Source organism: Diplotaxodon limnothrissa, linkage group LG7 (assembly GCF_057381915.1).
Source record: "Diplotaxodon limnothrissa isolate DT_005_m linkage group LG7, D_limnothrissa_male_GT1.1, whole genome shotgun sequence".
NCBI lineage: Eukaryota > Metazoa > Chordata > Actinopteri > Cichliformes > Cichlidae > Diplotaxodon > Diplotaxodon limnothrissa.
This window is the reverse complement of record NC_140602.1, coordinates 59,359,830-59,368,735: the sequence shown is the minus strand read 5'-3', so window position 1 is coordinate 59,368,735 and position 8,906 is coordinate 59,359,830. Positions and strand designations below refer to the sequence as shown.

General features: G+C 41.5%; 1 protein-coding gene across 3 annotated transcripts in view; it reads left to right on the top strand.

Moving 5' to 3' along the window:
- Positions 1 to 257: 257 nt before the first annotated feature.
- pam (peptidylglycine alpha-amidating monooxygenase) overlaps positions 258 to 8,906 on the top strand; it is a 63,712-nt gene continuing 55,063 nt past the window's right edge. For 2 of the 3 annotated variants that reach the window (XM_085360059.1, XM_085360057.1), the window contains exon 1: positions 258 to 305. The gene's annotated coding sequence lies outside the window, so the exon portion shown is untranslated. The remainder of the gene's footprint in view (positions 306 to 8,906) is intronic. The other variant, XM_085360058.1, reaches the window with a different exon arrangement.

Sequence of the window (8,906 nt, the reverse complement as noted above, 5' to 3'; positions counted from 1 at the left end):
CATCCACCATCAAACGTATCAAGAAAAAAACTTCCTTTCAGATTTCCAGAATAAAAGCATAGTAGTTCACCGAACTAAATATGACTTACCCAAAATATTCCGTTTTTATTCCCCATATTCAAGTTTCAGGGGTTGCAATAACTACACTGTGATGAGGCCTTTCTGAGTCTATATGAAAATAATAAATAATGAAATGCCGGCTTTTACTCTGAAAAGTGAAAGTGTGGACGTCACTGCTTAAGCTCAAGGAAGCATAGGTTATTACAATAACAGGCGAGTGGAAGACGCTGAGTGGCAGCGTGCAGGTATCTTTTCACTTTCAAAATTCATATCTTCAGAATCTTTAATCAAGCTCTATAGTACTTTTGCTATTGTAGTGAAACTGATAACCTGACAAAAAACGAACCAGCTTAACAGATGGCGGGCGTTAGCTTATGTGGAAAACCGATAATAAAGTTGCCTTTTTAGTAACCTGATAAGGTAGACCTAGTTGTAGGAAACCCCTAGCTACATTTTTCTTTAGATTTCGCTTGCTTAGATATAAGGTCATGTATATGTATCGATTCGCTAAATCGATGCATTTTCCCTTTGTAGCTTCCGGTCTATGTCCAGGCGTGACATATGTTTAGTCGTCACGCCAGTGCTATTTTTGCATTATTAAAAAACAAACGCTCAATCAATCAATCAGTCGAATAAATAAATTCTCACGTAATAGCTACACGCTTGTCGTTATAGGCACCGACCAGCTGTCATGTCATAAAATGTATGAACGTGTCTACCCTTATATTGCAATGATTTTTTTGTTTTTTAAAAGATGCTTAATGTTAGTATGTACGTAATAGTATACATGTGAAGATGTTCAGTAAGCCTTGCATTGTTTTTGACGTGTGGGAATAGCCCTGTTTCCATAGTTTCCTCCGTCTCCTGGGTTCTGATGTCAACAGAGCTTCCCCTTCTCACTCCTCCTCTGTTAAAGCCACCCTACTCTGTTATCTGTTAACAGATGATGAGTCACCAAGCAAGCAAAGCATCTCGGTTATTTTTCTTTCGCCATTAATAAGCATTCTCTGGGTTTCAAGTAGAGGAGAAAAGCAGTTGTTGTTGTTTGGATTTTGCCATAATGATGTTATCATCACATTTACGTTTTTGAGTATTTGAAAAGAAAAAATTGAAAAGACTGTTTCAAAGCACGTTTTGCTACAAGCCTCATTCAGATAGCATTTTTTACTATTTCTTAAGGACATGACTTTCAAATACTGTTCAGATACTGCTTTCTCTGAAAATCCCCGAAAGGCCTTCAGAAAGCATTTAGAACTATAGCTCTAGATAAATTGCAAGAGAGTCTGACACACACATAAACTTGCCTAAAGGTTTTCCTGATCCACTTGATCCACTTCCAGCATATTCTTTTGGCATGTTGAATTTTAAGGCAAATTTGAGTCAATATGTGCGTTTTGTCTCAATTAACAGTTATATTTTCATTTTCACATACTGTATTAACACAATAGACCTAAAATCACACAAAACAAAAAATCTCAGTAGGAAAAAGATTTTTTTTTTACAATGAAAACAGAATTAAAATGCAGAAAATGTCTCAAGCTTTTTTTGTATAACTATCTATAAAATAATAATCATAATCATGCCACACAAATCATTTGTGCCACTCCAAAAATTTGTTCGTGTCCACAATAAGACAGACAATATCTATGTCGTCCCCTCAGCCTCCCTGGGAAAGTCTGTGCCAGGGTGCTGGAAAGTAGGTTGCATCTGTTTGTCGAATCTCGGATACAGGAGGAGCAATGTGGTTTTTATCCTGGTCGTGGAACACTGGACCAGGTTATTATCCTCTCACGGATACTTGAGGGTGCATGACAGTTGGCCTAACCAGTCTACATGTGTTTTGTGGATTTGGAGAATGCATTCAACTGTGTCCCTCGGAGTGTCCTGTGGAAGGTGCTCCAGGAGTATGGGGTGTTTGGCCCATTGCTATGGGCCATTCAATCCTTATACAACCGTTGCATAGCCGGCAGTAAGTTGCTGGCTATGCCAGGGGTTCCCTGGTTCCCTTTTTTCACCGATTCTGTTCACAGTTTTTATGGACAGAATTTCTAGCCTAGAGACGTAGCGGAAGGCTTTCACTTGGGTGGTCTCAGAATCTCATCTCAGCTTTTCGCGGAGGATGTGATTCTTTTGGCTTTATTGGGTGATGGCGTCCAGCTCGCACTGGAATATTTCGCAACTCATTGTGAAGCGGTGGGAATGAGAATCAGCACCTCCAAAACTGAGTCCATGGTCCTTAGCTGGAAAAGGATGGAGGGCCCACTCCCGGTCAGAGGAGTATAAGTATCTCTGGGTTTTGTACACGAGTGATGGGAGAAGAGAGCGGGAGATCGACAGACGGATTGGTGCTGTGGCTGCAGTGATGTGAACCCGGTATCAGTCTGCTGTGGTGAAGAGAGAGCTGTGGGTAGTGACCGAAAGAACGAGATCGCGATCACAAGCGGCAAAAATGAGCTTCCTCAGAAGGGTTGCTGGCCTCTCCCTTAGAGAAAGGGTGAGAGGTTCAGCCATCTGGAAGGGTCTCAGAGTAAAGCTGCTGCTCCTCCACATGAAAAAGAGCCAGTTGAGGTGGTTTGGGCATCTGACAAAGATGCCTCCTGAGGTGCCTCTTGGGTGAGGTGTTCTGGGCATGTCCCACCAGGAGGAGGCCCCGGGGCAGACCCAGGACACGCTGGAGAGATTATATCTCGGCTGGTTTGGGAACGCCTTGGTGTTCCTTCAGACAAGCTGGAGGAGGTGGCTGCTTAGGCTGCTGCCCCCGCGACCAGGCCCTGGAAAAGCAAAAGAAGATGGATGGATGTTAGGGCTGCCACGATTAGTCGACTAGTCACGATTACGTCGACTATCAAAATCATCGATGACTAATTTAATAGTTGACGCGTCGTTTGAAGCTTTGTAAGATCCCAAAAGACGCAGGAATAAGTAGTAGTATTTAAGAGTGTAATAATGGACTGAAACAGAAGATGACAGCACTGCATGTACAAGGATGCCAGCTGCTGTTAAACCCAGAAGAAGAAGAAGCAGTGTCCGGTATCGTAGCTCGATACCGGACAACATAGCTCAAGTCTCGATAGAGCCCGTGAGAACACCGGACTCCCGGCAAATTGTTTTCAAGCCCACCGCCGTCTTTTGCTACTCAGGTTAAACATGATATATGAGTCACTTAGATAACTTAAAAATGTTATTGTTTGTTTTGTTTTTTTCAGTATTTTATTTGTTCCTGAGTAAATCGATTTGGCTGAGATTAAAGTTATAGTTTTTACACAGCTGAATACACGTCAAGCAGACAACTGATTGTCAGAAGTGTGAGATGGTCGAGAATATACTCAGGTGTCCTTTTATATTTTAGATAGCAAGGCGCAGATGGCTGAGTTTATTAAACTCCACCGAAACAATCTGCAAATTTCATTAAAATTTAATAAACTATCATCTTGGCTTTTTTTTTAGTTAGCACATACCTTAACCTCTTGAGCCCCAAGGGGGTTTCTGAGCTTCCTGCTCGAAAATGTAATGCCCAAATCTAATTAATTATTTCTCTGCAATTACAAACTCTGTCCTTACAATCCTGGTATCAAAATAAAGCTAACACTTGTGAGATTTCATCAGCGGTGTAAATATTGAAGCAGATATTACTGTGTCACAGTTACTGAGACTGTAACACAGAAAAAGTAAGTATATTTTATCCTTGCCTAATTTTTTTTTTTTTTTAATTTTTAGCATATAACCTAGGGCTGCTCGATTATGGCAAAAATGATAATCACGATTATTTTCACTGAAATTGAGATCTCGATTATTTGACGATATTTATTTAACCCTTTAAGACCTACCATAGAAACAAGTCCGCCAGAGCTTATATATAGGGCTGCTCGATTATGGCAAAAATGATAATCACGATTATTTTCACTGAAATTGAGATCACGATTATTTGACGATATTTATTTAACCCTTTAAGACCTACCATAGAACCAAGTCCACCAGAGCTTATATTATTTTTTTACATGCTGTAGTGCCATTTGTGGGAGCATTTCAAGTTGCTATACATCAATAAGATAAGATAAGATAAGATAAGATAACCTTTATTAGTCCCACACGTGGGAAATTTGTTTTGTCACAGCAGGAAGTGGACAGTGCAAAAGTTATGACGCAAAAATTAGAATACAATAAGAATAAATACAGTACACAGCTGTACAGAATAGAATAAAATAATATACTATATACAGTAGAATAAAATAGAATAAAAATATACAATAAGATAAAAATAGAATACGAATGCTATATACAACTGAGTAAAAATACAACGATGCCAGAAAAGATTATTGCACTTAGTGTTATTGCACATGTGTGGATGTGTGTGTTTGTTCAGTTAAAGTCTTTGTTGTGGAGTCTGACAGCAGTGGGGAGGAAAGACCTGCGAAATCTCTCTGTCCCACACCGCGGGTGCCGCAGTCTCCCACTGAAGGAGCTGCTCAGTGCTGTCACAGTCTGCTGCATGGGGTGGGAGACGTTGTCCAACAGGGATGACAGCTTAGCCGCCATTCTCCTGTCACTCACCACCTCCACTGGGTCCAGAGGGCATCCTAGAACAGAGCTGGCCCTTCGGATCACCCTGTTCAGTCTCTTCCTGTCCCCAGCAGAGATGCTGCCGCCCCAGCAGACCACACCATAAAAGATAGCAGAAGCCACCACAGAGTCATAGAAGGTCTTCAGGAGTGGGCCCTCCACCCCAAACGACCTGAGTCTCCGCAGCAGGTACAACCTGCTCTGCCCTTTCCTGTAGAGGGCGTCTGAGTTATGAGTCCAGTCCAGTCTGTTGTTCAGATGAACACCAAGGTACCTGTAGCTGTCCACAGCCTCAATGTCCATACCCTGGATGTTCAGTGGTTGCAGTGGAGAATGCTTGTGCCTGCGGAAGTCTACCACCAGCTCCTTGGTTTTACTGGCGTTGATCTGGAGGTAGTTCAGCTGGCACCAGTCCACAAAGTCTTGAGTCAGTCCTCTGTACTCCTTGTCGTCCCCATCAGTGATGAGGCCGACTATTGCAGAGTCATCAGAGAACTTCTGCAGGAAGCACTGGGTGGAATTGTGGGAGAAGTCTGCAGTGTAGATGGTGAAGAGGAACGGAGCCAGAACCGTTCCCTGTGGGGCCCCCGTACTGCAGACGACCCTGTCCGACACACAGCCCTGAGTCCTCACATACTGTGGTCGGTCGGTGAGGTAGTCCAAAATCCAGGTAGTGAGGTGATGGTCCACTCCAGAGTTCTCCAGCTTGTCCTTCAGAACCGAGGGAAGAATAGTGTTGAAGGCACTGGAGAAATCAAAGAACATGATTCTCACAGTGCTTCCAGCGGTCTCCAGGTGAGCGAGGGAACGATGTAGGAGGTGAATGACGGCATCATCCGCTCCAATGCCAGGCTGGTAGGCAAACTGAAGTGGGTCCAGTGATGAGCTTGTTAGGCGCCGAAGCTGAGCCAGGACCAACCGCTCCAGGGTCTTCATCAGGTGGGATGTCAGAGCCACCGGCCTGTAGCTGTTGAGGTCCTTGGGGCGTGAAGTCTTTGGCACTGGTACAACACAGGAGGTTTTCCAGAGCTGTGGGACTCTTCCCAACCTCAGGCTCAGGTTGAAGAGGTGCTCCATCACCCCACACAGTTGGTCCGCGCAGGACCTGACGACCCTCAAGCTGATGCCATCTGGGCCCGCTGCCTTCTTGCCATTAATCCTCCTCAGTTCCCTCCTAACCTGGGTGGTTGAGAGAGACAGGCTGGAGCCTTGTGTTGAGTGTGTATTGGATGCTGTTGTTGGGGGTGGGGGGGAGTGAGCAGGGTGAATAGAGGAGGTGTGAAGTGTCTGAGGTGTCAGAGGTGGAACAGCAGCAGTGGGGGTGGGTGAGTCTGCAGCCGATGTTGTAGACTGTCTCATGGTTGAATCAAATCTGTTGAAGAAATGATTCAGTTCATTTGCCCACCTCACATCCCTCCCAGGCAGAGAGTTCTGCTGTTTGTGGCCTGAGATGGTTCTGAGGCCTCTCCAGACTTCACCAACGTTGTTTTGCTGACTGTTATAGCCCATATTTTAATAATATGTATGCATTAAGTCCATAGTAATTACATAAATTGCAAAAAAGTGCAATAAACTACAAAAAAAATTGAAAATCGCTTTTGTTTTGTTTACATATATTTCTACTTGGAGAAATTTAAGAGGTTTATCCCTCAAAACTTTAAATAGAATAAAGTTGCAAAAAAATAGTTTCCCACCACAGGAAATTTATTTTGAGTGTCTTCATAGTTTTATTTTGGAGATACACCAATTTTTATATACTGCAGGAAAAACAAAAAACAATCCTATGATGCAAATTTGCAAAGAAAACAGCATGTGCATCATTTTACTGTGGGAAGTGTTACGAACAGCTGATAGGAACGGCAAAGCGTGTTTCTGGAATATTATGTTTTTGTTCCTGCAAGCGCTTTTTATGCAATTTTTGCAAAGCTATATGTGGAACGAAACCGTGACCGAGGACAAGCTGATGGCATCAGATGTAAGTACAACTCCTCCGGTTTCATATGCAAAACAAATTATTGCGCTAGCTTACACGGTTCAGGTTCTACAGGGATTTAAAAATAGTTACGCAAAACGGAGCGTGCTGCTCTGACCGGCTTTAAAGGGTTAACAATGACTTTAAAATAATAATATAAAATGGTGTGCAACACCACTGAAGTTTTTTTTTTTTTTTAAACTCTTTTCAACCAACAGCAGTCACTCTCCTCTCCAAATAACTTCTGCTTAGCTTTCCGAGCTTCCCTCGGGTCCTCTTAATCAGCGGTCTCCACCCTTTTTTGCGCCACGGACCGGTTTATGCCCGACAATATTTTCACAGACGGCCTTTAAGGTGTCGCGGATAAATGAGGGAGGGGCTAATAATCGGCTCAGTCATTTTTAATGATCGTTGAAAGCCCAGATCGTAATCGTGATTAAAATTCGATTAATTGAGCAGCCCTACTTATATATATATTTTTTTACATGCTGTAGTGCCATTTTTGGGAGCATTTCAAGTTGCTATACATCAATGCAACTGTTATAGCCCATATTTTAATAATATGTATGCATTAAGTCCATAGTAATTACATTAATTGCAAAAAAGTGCAATAAACAACAAAAAAATTGAAAATCGTTTTTGGTTTTTTTTTACATATATTTCTACTTGGGGAAATTTAAGAGGCTTATCCCTCAAAACTTTAAATACAAAAAAGTTGCAAAAAATAGTTTCCCACCACAGGAAATTTATTTTGAGTGTCTTCATAGTTTTATTTTGGAGATACAGCAATTTTTATATACTGCAGGAAAAACAAAAAACAATCTTATGATGCAAATTTGCAAAGAAAACAGCATGTGCATCAAAACAAACTATTTCCAGCAGTGCAATTCGAGTTCTAAGCATCCCAGCAACTATTCAGAAAAGTATAGTCAAACATGACTTATAAAAACACCAGTATAGGCTTTTAAGGCCTACAAGTAAAAAACTAAATTTTCTGCCAAAATGACGTCACTTCCGGTTTCGAACAGGAAATGGCGGACATGCGATAGTTCGCGTTGACGTCTTTTTCACTGTGGGAAGTGTTACGAACAGCTGATCGGATCGGCAAAGCATGTTTCTGGAATATTATGTTTTTGTTCCTGCAAGCGCTTTTTATGCAATTTTTGCAAAGCTTTATGTGGAAGGAAACCGTGACCGAGGACAAGCTGATGGCATAAAATGTAAGTACAACTCCTCCGGTTTCATATGCAAAACAAATTATTGCGCTAGCTTACGCGGTTCCGGTTCTACGGGGATTTAAAGGGTTAACAATAACAATGTATTGAATAATGACTTTAAAAAATAATATAAAATTGTGTGCAAATACTGATAACAGTGCAAATGTTTGCAATATAAAAAATAAATGAAAAATGTAAACATCTATGTTTAGTGAACTTTGCAGTGTTGCTCTGTGGTGCAGCTATGACACCGTAGCAAAGTTTACACACTATGTCTACTTGATCTACATCTGACTCCGCGAACCCATAATGTTTCCACACCACTGAAGTTTTTTTTTTTTTACCTCTCTTTTCAACCAACGGCAGTCACTCTCCTCTCCAAATAACTTCTGCTTAGCTTTCCGAGCTTCCCTTGGGTCCTCTTAATTGTTGTGATGCGTGTTCGAAATGCAGAGAGGTGCGCTCGATTTGCCACACGGAGCAGCGCGAGAGTAAAGCATGAGGGAGGGGCTAATAATCGGCTCAGTCATTTTTAATGATCGTTGAAAGCCCAGATCGTAATCGTGATTAAAATTCGATTAATTGAGCAGCCCTAATATAACCCTTTTAAAAATATGCCTCAGATCACATTTGGTTCCAGGATTTCAGTAACCAACATATAAACATCATCTGTGCAAAGATTTATGTTTCTAAAGTGAAACAGTGAAAAATTACAGCCCTGTCTATACATGAATATCCAGACGTTGTACAAAAATGTCCAATTTTGGCACACAATTGGACACCGTGCCAGTTGAATTTTTTAGGTATTGAAGAGCAGAAATTAATAAATTTTATTAACAGGCCTAAAAATGCTTTTTTTAAAATATATTTTTGAAGAATTAACCACACATTTACATGGTAATGGCCCTTTTCTGCAGTGTGCATGAAGCGTTTAATTGGTCTCTGGCCCTTTAAACTCAGAGGGGCTGTAACTTTGGTTTCTTTTGGTCAATTTGCATGATTGACACCTCTTTTTAATCGTTTTAGCCAATAGAATCAAAGTAACGATGCCACGTTCACGTCACTTCAACCAATCAGACGTTGTCTGTGAAGGTTCT